The sequence below is a fragment of the Lathyrus oleraceus genome, chromosome 7 (assembly GCF_024323335.1).
Source record: "Lathyrus oleraceus cultivar Zhongwan6 chromosome 7, CAAS_Psat_ZW6_1.0, whole genome shotgun sequence".
NCBI classification, from domain to species: domain Eukaryota; kingdom Viridiplantae; phylum Streptophyta; class Magnoliopsida; order Fabales; family Fabaceae; genus Lathyrus; species Lathyrus oleraceus.
The window spans coordinates 42876167-42891001 of record NC_066585.1 but is presented as its reverse complement, the minus strand read 5'-3'; positions in this window follow the sequence as shown (position 1 = coordinate 42891001).

The following is a 14835-nucleotide window of genomic DNA, read 5'->3' as shown; positions in this document are numbered from 1 at the left end:
GGATTCTTTTGCAAACAGTAAGCACTATGGATCAAGTAGAGAAGGTTTAGAAACTTTGAGATCTGAAGATTGATCAATGAAATCAAAATTCAGATCTGAAAAATTGGAAGAGAAATGCAATAGTTCCTTTAGTGAGGGTTGAGTTTTGAGTTCAATAGCAATTGGGGCGCCTTTAGGTTGAGAAATTATGAAGCCAAGGCCTTGTATTTATAGCTGAGCAAGGCTGAGTTGCATGACCAAATCGTGTGCATGGATGGAAAGGGCCTTCATGCATGGGCCTGTACAGGCGCATAGAGGGCCCAATTCCACTTATAATTGCAAGCTTATGTCAAAGGGAATGAGAATGGACGTGCAGATTGGACTGTATGAGCTCATGCATGGCAATTGAAATGATTTTCACAAAGTGCACTATTACATTGAAGTCTTCGAAAATGCCATGTCCAAAATTAAAATGCAACCTTATGAGTAATGGTTGGAAAGCTTATTGCATAAGGAACAAATGTAATGTTGATCAAAACTCCATTTGGGCCTTGGAAATTAATGAAAATTGAACTTGAAGTGTAGGGTGCAAAACATGCATATGTGGAATTTTCAAAATTGGCCAAAGTTCAAGCCCTTATGTCTCAATAATACAAGCTTCAAATGACAAACTCTTCAACATGAAAGTTGTATATATTTTCAAGTAAATCAATTTGAACTTAAATTTTGCATCATTTGGATTTTTTACGAAGAAGTTATGGGCACTTGAAGTTGGACTTTTTCACATTTCAATGCATTTGGTCCAAAGTGACCTATAATGTTTTGCATTATCACATGTATTTCTTTTGAGATTTTGCAATTTTTCTCAACATAAAATTTGAATTAGACATCTTAATATTTCCAATGCATTAAGTCTCACCTCAAAATCATGAAAATTGAAGGAGTTATGTCATTGGAAAGTTGACCCAAAATTAGGGTTTCAGTCAAAATGATCTATAATGTCTTGGAATGGATGATGACCTTCCAAGCTTCAAATCGAATTTTGATGAACATGAAAGTTGTTCATATGGTTCTTAAGAACATTTTTTCGCTTGGGGTCATCTCCATTTGAGAAACACATTAAAAGTTAGGTCTCAGTGCATTTCCAAATAGTCAGATGAATTGACTGATCAACTTCTCAAGTCCAAAACTCATATCTTGATGAATTGATGATTGAGGGCAATCAAATAAGTTCAAACATGCATGAAATGATGAATTAAAGAACTTCCCTTAATTGTATTTGACCATGGGTTGAGGTTGCTTCATGAGCAAGGCACAATTGAAGAACATATGGATTAGGGTTTCCTTGGGAAACAAGCCTCAAACCCTTTGATTTGCTTTGATCAAAATGATAAATTGAGATGCTTGGGGAGGCATAATTGATGGATGAGAACTTTGGGAACCATTTACATGCTTGCTTTCATCTTCTCTTGCCCATATCAATGCACATAGGATCTCCTAGAAGCTTTAGACCTTGTGACTGCTCAAGCTACAAACCAAAGATGTTAGTGACATATTTTTGTGCTTTTTGGTTAGTAAATAAAATGAGAAAAACAATAATATATAATTCAAGCATGCTTGGTGATCTCAAACTACTTCACAAGAGACCCCACCCCAAAGGTAAGGAGCCAAGATGCTTATGATCCTTGAGGCAATGTTATGATGCCATGAGGGATCTTAGGGTCAAAATTAGGGTCTTACACTAACGCATCATTGTGCAAGGATTTTGCTTAGTCAATGCAGGCAGAATTTGAAATGAGTATGATGAGAGAGCTCAAATTCTTTATGGAAATCCAGATTGTTCAGCGTTCAGAAGGAACGTGCATTCATCAGAACAAATATACAAAGGAACTTCTGAAGAAGTTTAACTTATCAAAATGTAAGCAAGCAAAGACTCTGATGCATCATACATGTACTCTGGAGAAGAAGAGGTAAGCAATAAGGTAAATTAGAAGCTTTTCAGAGGTATGATAGGCTCTCTTTTATATTTAACCGCTTCTAGACCTGATATCTTATTCAACATCTGCTTATGTGCTCACTTCCAATCAGATCCTAGGGAAACTCACTTAACTGTTGTTAAGAGAATCTTTAGATATCGGAAAGGTACTACTAACCTTGGTTTGATTTTTATAGAAAATCAAGTGAATACAAATTAGTAGGCTATTGTGATGCTGATTATGCTGGAGACAGAATATAAAGGAAAACTATTTCTAGAAGTTGCCAATTTCTGAGAGATAACCTGATCTCATGGTCCACCAAGAGACAATCAACAATTGCGCTTTCAACAGCTGAAGCTGAATATATTGCAGCTTCTCGATGCAACACTTAGATGCTCTGGATAAAGAGTCATCTATAAGACTATCAGATATCTAAGAGTAACACTCATATTCTCTATGATAATACTTCTGCTATTTGTTTATATAAGAATCCTATCTTGCATTCTAGAGATAAGCATATTGAAATTAAACATCACTTTTTACGTGACTATTTTCAGAAGGGTATTTCTCATTTAAAATTTGTGTATACAGACCATCGATGGGCTGATATCTTTACAAAACCCCTTCCTGAAGATAGATTTGTGTTCATTCTGAAAAACTTATTTATGAATTGATGTCTAGAATGAAAATATGTATTTCAGAATGTTTAAAGTCTTCAGAACTCTAGATTAGATTCTAAGAATGTTTTTGTTGACTCTGAAACATGAGCTTTCTGAAGTAAGGAAGTTTTCATGAATCAGAAAGGTTCTGATCAGAAGCAATCTTATCAATTTGTCTTCCTAATTCTGAATAGTTGTTGTATTAAATGGTTGTCATGTCGTTTGATTTCATGTGGTTCTAAATGGTGACAGTTGTCCCACTTTTTAAGCATGTGTGATAAAAGCATGACACATTGGATTTCACAATTCTTGGAATTAGGTTAAACTCTTACGCTTCCCCCTATGTTTGTGTATATCAATTTTTTGTCATCATTGCAAAATTTTCCAAATAAACCCAATTCACTCAAATTTCCACACTACAGGCACAATACTCCCACACTTTCTTCTTTCAAACCTAAAACAACTCTCTCTAAAACTGTTCTTCATCATCTTTGTCAATGGCTTCTCAACGACAACTCTCTCCCAGTCGATCAATGGCTGATGAAAACAATCCCATCATGGAAGGCATACCAGAATTAACTCCACACACTCATATCAACTAGTTAATGGTGCTCTGTGAAACCATTGTTGACTTCAAGAACTTGAAATAAAATGGTTTTGATTTCTCTAAAACCCTGGAACTTCAAGGTTTGAAAACCTTCTTTGAGAGACTAATTGACCCCGTATATCCAGTTTTGGTAAAGTAGTTTTGGGTGCATGCCACTACTGAGAAAGAAACAATTGCTTCCTACGTCATGAATAGGAAAATTATCATAACTGAAAAATCCATTGTTGATTTAATCTCTCACGATGGAAAAGGAAAAAAAATCACAATGCCAAGATTAATGCTAGGAGAGAAGCTGATATCGTTCCAGTTATCTTCGAAGATGGAACAAACCTTGAGGATGACAAAGGTCCTAGTGCTAAGGACTTGACAAGACACCTAAGAGTTTGGTTCAAATATATTTCTTGGTTGCATTCATCACAGGCCTAACACCAACAGTTCTGACTACATCAACACTCGTTAGAAGTTCACGTTGTTCTTTCTGGAGAAGGGTCTCAAGCTGGGACTTCCCTCCATCTTGTTCAAGTTCATGGGGGATTCTATCTAAGAATCCAGAACTGGTGGATCTTCGAAATAGAATAAAAGAAAGTCCATCCCCAACGGAAGGCTGATTTCTGACATTCTCGTTGTAAATGGTCTGGTAGATGACCTTCTGGTCAATGGTTTGACCGATGAACTTATGAAGGATGTTGGAAAGGTATTCTAGGGGGAAGAATCTGAAGAGTATAGGTTTCATTTCTAGAATTGAAAGGCCAGATTTCATTCTTTCTAAGGATGATATCTGTGGAACAAGGACTCCAGTTGACAACTACCCAATCTTCATTAAGATTGATCCTCTAGAGGTTCTTATGGCATATCTGGAAAGCTATCTGAAGGATGGAATTGAGCCAATGGTGGATTCCTTCTATCTACCCGAGACCTATCCAGATGTTCACGGGAAGAGGAAGAAAAAATCTAGAGGAGAAGGATATTCAAGATCTCAGAAGAAGAAGAAATTTATTGTCTTTCTGGATGAAGAAGAGGTGCCTCTCAGTGGGTGCCAACAATCCATGCTTTTGAAGGATACTTCTGGAGTTTTTTAGCACTCCTCAAGAGCTTCTGACATTGCGTCTAGTAAGCTTCCTACAGCTAGCACTCCAATTACTTCTGATTCTGTTATTTCCAAAAGGATCTTACCAATCCAACCTCCCCCTTCATCTCAACCCATTATTTATGAACCTATCTTACTTCCACCACATCCTAAATTACCCACTATAAAACCTACCACATAAACTCCTTTAGTAACTGAACCTTTGTCACAACAACAACAACAACAACTACCATCACCACCATCTCCTTCAAAATTACAATCTTCACCCACTCCACCACCATGTGTTTCTTCTCCCCAACCAACTAATCCAAATATCACAACTCCCAGAACATCTTCGTCAAGAGTTTCTAATGGCCATGTGTCTGACGGGACTCCTGAGGGTATGTTCAACTTTGAACCTGAACCAATTTCATCTGACCATGAATCACCTCATATTATTTTTCCATCATTTCCATCAGTCCATGGTCTTGAATTTGATGAATCTAGAATTAACCTCACTGTTAGCTACCCCATGTCATACCCTGATTTTGTCCCGATTTTATTTTTCTCACGGATACGCACTCCATTCACAAAATACCCAGGAGAATTTACGCATCGTTGAGTTCAAATGGTGCATTGGTCCATAAGTACGAGTTGTAAATTAATTTATCGAAGTGCTTTGTTTGGTGTGTGAGCACATCATTTTTGGTCCTTTACAAATCTCATGTCAATCCATTCCCATGTTTATTACGATCCCTCTACGTACAATGGTTTATAATGTGGCAAAGTTATCAAGATCCAAATAACAAAACTAGTAGAACTTCATTCAAATAAACAAACATCATTACAATCCACCAGCGTGCATTATTTGAAATACGGAGTTTGGTATTATTGACAAAGAATACAACCCATCTCTATACCAAATTACCCATCCTAATTCTAATCACCTTCTAAAGTTTCACGTTAATCTTTGTACGAGCCATTGGTGTGGACACTTTGTTCCAACCTTGATAATATGACCGTTTGAACCATCCTGCCATAAACACTAGCAAGAAGACAAACTGACCAAGGTGAGTGATAATCATGCCGCGTAATGTGTCGCCAACATGAGCCCTGTACCGTGAACTTTCCATAATAAAGTTGGAACTACAAATTCTTGTTACAAACTATCCATGGATGCATCAGAATCATAAAGAAAAAATGTCTAATTGAGTTCTATTGTTACAAAATCTATAAACCAATCACATTTCATGTTGATCCATAACTACTAGATGCTATATTCCAAACTGTAATTCATTTTACATGACAGGGATATTGTTTTTACAATAAGATTTCGTTTACAGCAAGGTGATCCAACATGCAGCCCACATCATTCAAATCCAAACTCTCGAACTGGAAACAGCAGCATAGCTGTGGGATGAACCAAATATGCTAGTGAGCTCGCTCCCAGATCCAACACCGCCAACAAAGTTGCAAAACTACGACCTACAAAACAAGAGCATCCCACACATATACAAAAGCAAGCCAATGACAAATGCATTGAAAAAAGCATAATACATTTTAGAACGAATGCATAGTAAAGTCAGGGTCCAAGGTCATTACAAAATGCGAATTGCTACGCTTACCTTGTGAACAAACATGGTAAAGTGTGCATCACCCCTGTAGTGTCAATGTTCCTTCGAGAAACCGCACCAGACTGAGTATCAACGGCATGATGAAATCATGACTTAGCACTTCACAAGCATTGATAGCTAGTGTTGCAAGCCGAGGCTATGAACAAGAGGCGACTGTGGTATACCGACTGGAAACCATGAGACCTCGTGGCCAATGTCCTGCATTATCAAACAAACCTGCAATAGTCATAGTAAACCAACCATCAGGACTTAATTATTCAGTCAAAAGTCGGCACAAAGCAGAGCCATGGATATACGTTGTTAAAACTCGACGCATAGGAATGTGCTAAACAAGTAAGAAGGCCGTTGCAAGTATAGTATAACATACCATGTCACATGATGTTGTCAAGTCTACAAGCCACCTTTACTATGTCGTGAGACCTATAACTTTTGCGGAGTACATAACCTCGTAATCATCATCCGTGTCCTGAAGTACAATGGCATCATGTTACAAACATAACCAAACGAAGTACACCACAAATTTTGGATATTGTGTTTTACGTGCTAAGGTACATAAGTGGAGCAGATGAGTGGAAAGTGTTTGTAGATTAGAAGTTTTAAGGAAAAAGGGGTTCAAAAGGTACCTGGATATGGCTGGAAGTGATACTAGTGTAGGAACTCATATGTTCTTGCTGCTGTTGGAAGTCGCTCATGATCTAGTAGGATCTACGTGATTGTTTGAGCGTTTCCTTCCTGAGTAAAGAAAATAGGGTTATGTTCCTCAACTTCATATTTCAATACCCCCATAAGTAATCAGCAATAAATTATTCAAAGAATCACTAATTTATTTCATATTCTCAGTCCTCACCATTAGTGATCACAAATATCTTTTAATGCAAAGTTTTGAGTCACATGAAAAGAAGTTACCCTGTCATGACAGTCTACAGAAGCCAACCTGCAAAACAATCACAAGCTATATACATGTTCAATACAATAATATATTGGTTTAAACTACACAATCCTCCAAACCGCGCCGACAGGTGCATACCGCGACATAACCCTGCTGTGGAATTGGGATACAAGTGCTGCAACCACTAGCCAAAATACATCATGATCATAACAACATTCGGCAATGCGTCAGCAGCAACAAAAACCTGCAAGAGTCATACACCAGTTCAGACCAACATTCATGCTATCAAAAACCAACCAAACATTGAGGCATGTATAACAATATGCTTATAGCTCTTACAACAATGGTCCAAGCCAAATCACTATGAGCAGGCATCAGCAACGCATACAGAAGTCCAGAATTTGAGGAGTAAGGGTTCAAGTAAAAAGCTCTATCAGGACAGAAGGCACAAAACAATCTCGTCCGCATTTCCATGTACAAGCATTGAGGAATAGGTGGGAAAAACACAAGTTAAAACTCAAAACGGACCAGCGGATTAAAAATACGGTAAAGCATGAGTTATGAATAAAACAGTAAAAATTGAGATTTTTACCACGAACACGCAAGCATTCCACAGTAGTAAAATGGAGCTAATACAGGACCACACTTTTTGGTGGATTTCGCTACAGACAAAACGAGGAAATGACTCACATACCTTTGGTCCCCACGAAATCCAACGAAAAATTCCTCCCTAACAGAATGATTTTGGATAGATTTGACAGCTCATGATTTGAGGATCCTAGGAGAAGGCTCTATAAATAGCTGTTGAGAGTCATCTAGGAAGGGGACCTGAAAATTCCGCACCGTTACTCTGCTGAGATTTCACTCACACCCAATCACCAAAGCTTGATACTCCCAAAGTGTACTCAGAGTTCATCATTAGAACTTTGAGTAAACTAAGCTAAGCCGCTGCCAAACTTAGATACACCAAATCGATAAGGAAGAACGGAGCTAGAACCCGAAGCATTTGATAGAGAAGGAAGAAGAGAAGATCTCGGAAAGTGCTAAAAATCGCTTACCTCGCCTTGACCGGAGTTTGAACACCGGACTAGCTCCGATTTGGTATTTAAAACTTCTCTTTGCATGATTTGATGTTACTATCTTGTTCATGTCGCCTCATAGAGTGTAAATCATATGATTATCGCATGAAATCTCTATTGCCATGAAGTCGATTCTAGGTTGAAAACTTAGGTTTCTAGTTGTTGTTGTTTTCCGATCTGGCTCTTTGGATTTTTCTTTTATTTGTAAATCTACTTGTTTAAATCTGGGTTTAGGAATGATTGTTTGGTTAGGAGTTTGATGTTGGTTTCCGAGTCTCGCGACGGCGCCACCATGGCAGTGCGAAGATGTCGTCGTAGAGTTCCACCATTATTGTTGTGTTGGTTCCAAACGTCTGAGTTCGATTTCAGGATAAAAAATAAGGAAAATAAAATGAATTTGAGAAGAATGGTTAATGTGAGAGAGAGATGTGTAAGACCCCAATTTTGGCCCTAAGATCCCTCATGGCCCATATCATATCATACCATGGCCTCAAGGATCATTGCATGCCCTAGCTTCCCTCCTAGTGGGTGGGTCACCTTGTGAGTGTGGTTCTTGATCACCAAGCATGTTTTGCATTTGTATATCATTGCTTTTCATTTGTTTACTAACCAAAAGTACAAAAATATTGTCATCTAACCATGTTACTTGCAGCTGAAGCAATCTACAGTCAAACAGCCAAATCAGTCATTAAACAGTGGATGGTGGCCATTCTTGAAGAATTTGGGCACCATGATCAATCATCAAGAGTTCACATGAGTTGTGACATCATTTTGGATCAAGATATCAAGTGTTAGGGGCTTGGAATTCATCAGAACATGGTTCAGTCAAGCAAAACCCTAGCAAAGTCAACTGAAGTCAACCTTGGTCAACTGTGCATTTCATCAGTGATTTGATGCTGGGAATTGGTCTGAGAGGTCTCATTCATGTCCATATAAGCCTCATACAACATGTCAAGCATCCACAATGAAGAATTTGAAGTCAAACAAGAAATTTCCCAAAATAGAAAGTTGACCTGTAATTGGAATTTGCCAAAAATGGAAACTTCTTCTCCTCAAAATTACATCATCATACAAACTTCAAATGAATTTTTTCCCAACATGAAAGTTGAAGATCTTGTTCTCCCATTTCCAAAAAGTCCAAGAACACTCAATTACCATTTATGGTTGGCAAGTTATGATTAAATCTTTCTCAAACATTTTTGAACTTCAAAAGGCCATATATTCCAAACCATTTGGCCAAATTGGGTGGGGTTTTTTGCTACAAGTCATATTTGATGCCATCTTTCCAAATATGTCATCATAATTCACCAAAAGTTCACCAATCAAAATGGCATTTTTAAGGTGGTTTGAATTAATTCAAGTGAGGTGAAAAGTTGACTTTCAAAATTAAGCATTTCCAACAATTTTTACCACTTGCCAAAGTTCTGAAATCATGTTTTGAGTTTGCCCAAAGCCCAATTCGTGCATGTACATGCACCTCCATGCAATTTGTTTGATTTTTAGCAAAAAGTCCAAAACACTTCATTTAAGTTAACACTTCCATTAACCAACTAAAACACATGCTAAACAGACTATATATACTGCATTTTCTGCTGAACAAAAGCCCTAGCAGCCACAACTCTCACAAACAGACCAAAACTCTCTTGCTCTCAAAAACATCCATTTCTTCATTTTGAAAATTCTGCTGAAAACCTCAAAGAACTCGTGCATTGCTTGTTGGTGCCATCACATACAAACCATTTGGAACCATTTGCCAGCCTCACATCTCAACTGTAAAGCCTTTTTCATGGACTGTTTTGAAGAAGCTCTCCCATGGCAGATTTCGATTTGAGCAAAACCCAAGGTAGCTGAGCCAAATTCCTTCACTCATTCATCATCTGGAAGCTTGTAGAGCACCTGTTTCAGCTTTACACAACCAAACAATTACTGCATCACCACTGCACTTCAAACCAAGTGAGTTTTCGAATCTCTCTATTTGCCAAATCGTGTTATACTCTAGATAGGTCTTACTTTGCTGATTCTATTGAACTTTAAATCATTGAAAATGGTTGAGTATTTAGAAAGTTATGTTGACATGAAGATTGATGTTCATTGTTGTTTATGCATGATTCTCCCTAGTTAGCATGATTTAATGTTAATGGTTGTTGGAATGTTGATGTATGTTGTTAGATGTATCGATTGGTCTGTTTGTTTTCAAAAACTGGAACCAAAATTTTTCACGATTGTTGAAGAATATGAATGCTGTTACTGTAGCTCGAAACCCTAGTTCTTCATAAACCCAGAATTCATGATTTGAACGCGTTTGCATGATTGTGCCCTGTACCATTGCCATGCACGAATGGCTGAGTGACACGCTTCCTAGTTGTACGCTGCGTTTCATTAACATGAACGCATATTTACAATAATGCCACCGGTCCCTTATTTAATTCATTAACCATTGTATTTCTTCAATATTTATTTCATTTTGATTGCCAACTTCAAAAAATCATAGAGCACTCTTTTTTAATCTAAAATTCATGGGACTTTTTGCAAAATGCTCTGTATGATCTCTAGTTTTTTATCATGTTTTTTCCAGATTTTTTGCATGAATGGATTTTTAATTGTGCTAGGGTTTGTGACATGTGCTCATTTCATGTATGTTTTACCAAATCAATCGTGAAATGATGATGCTTTATCCAATGCCTTTGAATTTTTGTGTGCTTAAACTAGACATATTCATGGTGATTTTGGTGTAGAGTTTGTGAATTTATCATTGCTGGTTTGTGAGTTATGATTTTTTGAATTAGGGTGTGACAATTTGTGTCACACCATTGATGTCCCACTTCTTGATTTTTAATACCATGGTTCTTGAACTCAAATTGGTTTGAATTTTTGCATGAATGTGCTTATGGATGTCTAGTTTACATGTGAATTTTCTTGGAATTATTGATGGCATTTCCTAGTTGTTTGGGATTTTCTCCCCTGTTTGGTCATATGTTGACTTTTTGTGACACATGTTCTCATATTGTTTGTGAAATTCTCATACTTAATTGAATGAACTTGAAATTTGACATGTGATTAGTAGACATCTTAAACTTTGCCATGGTTTTGATCCCATTCATTTCTCATATGTTGTCACTGATTTATGATTTATTGAAGTTGGTACATGTTTGGTTGACTTCTTTGAGCATGCTTAAACTTGTTTTGACTTTCTGATTTTCATTGACCAACTTCCCTTTGTCCAAATGAGCTGAAATTTGGTATGCATATCATGTTATGGTTGATGTTTGATCATGAATTATTTGATGATTTATTGAAATGTTTATGATTGGTTTTGAGTTAAGTCTTGCTGTTGACTTCTATGAGCTTCTATATGCCATGCTTTGACCTAATTTGTTCATGAAATGATGATGATGATTGATATGAACATGAAACCAATTGAGTTTGCTTCTTGATTGTTTGAACTTGATTTTGATTGAATTTCACTTGCTGTTTTGACTTTCTTATCTCTTTTTGACCCTAGGCTTGTCCTAGTGGTCATGTTGCTCATGTTTAAGTTTGTTGTTTCAGGTTAAGCAACAAATGCTCCAAAAAGATCATTACAAATTGATTGAGCTTGATTTGATTATCATGACTAACTTGTTTGTTTTGTAGGTTGCTTGGCTCACATGCTTTGAGCCTTGTGCATTGCACAATTAACTGACCAGGGATAAGAGCAATGAGGCACACCCCTCATATCCTTTCATCTGCTTCACCTTAGCCCCTCAATGGCAAGGTTAAGAGCACCATTAACCCTATTCCAGTTGGCTTCAATGCCTAACCCTTTGTGTGAGCCTGATTGTTTGGTTATAGTGTGTGCTGAATGACTTCAATTGATTGATTGCTCACTTCATATACACATGTTTGCTTGTATGCTTTGTGCATTTATCATCATTAATTGCTCATTAGTGCATGATCATCTCATCTGTCTTTATGACATATCTTTGTTGTTTGCCCATTGAGGACAATTGTAAGACCATCCTTTGGCCATTGTTCCTATGATATGGAAGTGAGTATAAGACCATCTCATTGGCCACTCATCTTCTATTTGCTTGATGCATTTGCATTTGTTGTATGTGAGGATGCAATTGTAAGTCCCTGCAAGTTGGCATTTGCTTTCCTATGATCATATGTTGGATATTGGTATAAGTCCAGACAGATTGGCATCCGGTATCCAATTTTCGTTTTGTTTTAGGAGATTGGAATAAGTCCATCTATTGGCTTCCGGTATCCTTGTTTCTTTGTTTAGGAGATTGGTGTAAATCCATCTATTGGTATCCGGTATCCGCTTTTGTTTATGAGATTGGAGTAAGACCATTGAGTGGCATCCGGTATCATTTGTTTGATTATTTTGTTATTACCCATTGCCTATTCCAAAGGACACACTTGAATCATCTTCTATATGATTTCAAGAGGTGAACCTTCTAAGAAGTTTTACAATCCATCTTCATCCATTCATTCCCATTATGTCCTAAACCTTTTCACACATTACTTTCAAACTTGAGATAGATATTGTGCAAACATCTTCATGCTTTCAAATTAAAAACCTGGACCCCAAGTCCTTGACTTTTTTTCAAACTCCATTTCATAATACTTCTTTGAATTAATCTTAACCCTACTTTGACTCTACTTTCATGGATACTCATAATCAATTAATTCCACCCATTCAATTGTTTTGTGGCTTTGTCCATTCTTGCTAAGTTTTCATACATGAGCTATAGGTTTGATTTATCCTAGTTGGTTGATGTCAATCTCACCTATTTGTCCTTAGTTGATTGAATTATAAGTCTTCCTTGCTTATTATAGGGTTAACCCCTCACTAGCAAGTTGAAGTTGTTCTCACATGGTGGACTCGTTGTTTGTATAAGGTTGAGTTTTCTCCCGTGGATAACGTAAGACCTTAGGGCTTGTGTTTAAAATTGAATCCACTAACTTTTGGAAATCTTTTAGCCGAACTACGGCGTTTTGATCCTTACCTTTGATGGAAGGTACGTAGGCAACGGGTTCATCCGTTCGAACACAAAAATAACTAAATTGCATATTCTTTTCTCATCATCCCAATCATGTTTGCACAATAAATATTTCATAACAAATAACAATCTTATACAACAAGTGTGAAAAGGGCTCCCTAGGAGTACCTAGGACGTAGTGGGTGCCTAACACCTTCCCATTGCGTAATTTACACCTTACCCAGACTCTCTGATCTTTTCATTAGTTTTCTATGTGTAAAACTTCTTAGGCTTTTGTTCGCTTTTTAGCCAGTCCTTTGGATAAATAAAAGTGCGGTGGCGACTCGAATTCATTGTATGCTTTGCTTATGGTTTAATCAATAAATCATATAGCGACGAATACACCGCTACAGAAAAGTGGCGACTCTGCTGGGGAAATAAACCAATCAATCCCTGGTTGTATTGCCTACTTTTCACCCTTGTTGTATGATATTGTTATTTGTTATATGACATATTTTTGTACCATTTGGGATGACTGTATTGATTGTAATGTTTGAATTGCTTGATATACAATTGTTGTTTGCTTTGGTGATCTGTGAGATGAGTTCTATGCCCGAACTCGAGTGCACTCTAGGATAGGAGAATGGCATAGTCTTGTTGACTGGTGTGGAGTATTCCTTAGCCAGTTGACTTGCGAGTCCATTCACTTGGTGGAGGTCATGTTGGATTAATAATGTCACACAAGTTATTTGTGGATAGGCATTATTCTTTCAATCATGTGCCGCAGAAGCCAAGGACCTTAGTTTACCAAACCCATCTTGGCCTATTTTTAGGAACGTAGTGCGGAGGTCGTTCAGATGTAAGTTCTGATGCGATTGTTACGCGATACTACACTCATAAGAGTTTCTCTTGAGAACATTCTTGGAATACGAGTATTCGTTCCTCCGATAATATTCGAAAGATGGAACGATGATTATGGGAACCTCTGGTAGAACATGTCTGGCAGGTTTAAACCCTAGTACACTCCCTTTGGGTGGTTCTTAACCGAGACTCCATGCTCGTGACTCTCAACAAACCCGTGATTCGTGGTTGAGTCGTTCAGACAACCTTAATAGCAATGGAACCTGGGTGTTGATCAGGTATAAAACCTAAATCCCCCAAAACGGATGGTTGATATTAAGGATGTTAGAGCCGGTTCATGTACCGTTAATATCAATGGAACTTGGGTGTCGATAAGGTGAAAACCTAAATCCACCAAAATGGATGATTGATATTAGGGATACAATGAGCTTTCCCACGACCTTTGTTTGGTGTGCCTTGCTTGATCCTTGAGTGTGATTGTTGCATTCATGCATTCACGCATTCATCTGCACTTCATGTCATCAGAAAAAAAATCAGAAAATTTTCAAGGAACTTAAAGGGTTTATTTGCAAAATTTTCAGACATGGAAAGACCAAAAAGGCATACAAAGAAGTACAGCTTTAAACAGCCCGATGTAAAAGAGTTAAGGAATCTGACATCTTATGTATTAGATCCCTTGGGTTTCAAAGCTCGCTATGGGAAGCTTCTACCCCTGCTGACTACTCAGGTTGACGAAGGGTTGATGAGTACTCTGGCTCAGTTTTATGACCCCCTGTATCATTGCTTCACATTTCCGGACTTCCAGCTGTTGCCAACTTTGGAGGAGTACTCTCATCTCATTGGGATTCCGATTCTGGATCAAGTGCCGTTCAGTGGCCTAGAGAGTATTCCGACTGCTCGAGAGATCGCCAGTTTGTTGCACATAGATGAAGATCTGATTAAAGTTAATCTGACTACCAAAGGCGGAATTCAGGGTTTTCCTTCCGAGTTCCTCATTGCCCAAGCTACCTTTTATGGGAAGGCCATGAGTGAGGATGCCTTTGAGGCTCTGTTTGTGCTGCTCATCTATGGATTGGTGTTGTTTCCCAACTTCGACAAGTTCGTAGACATGAACGCCA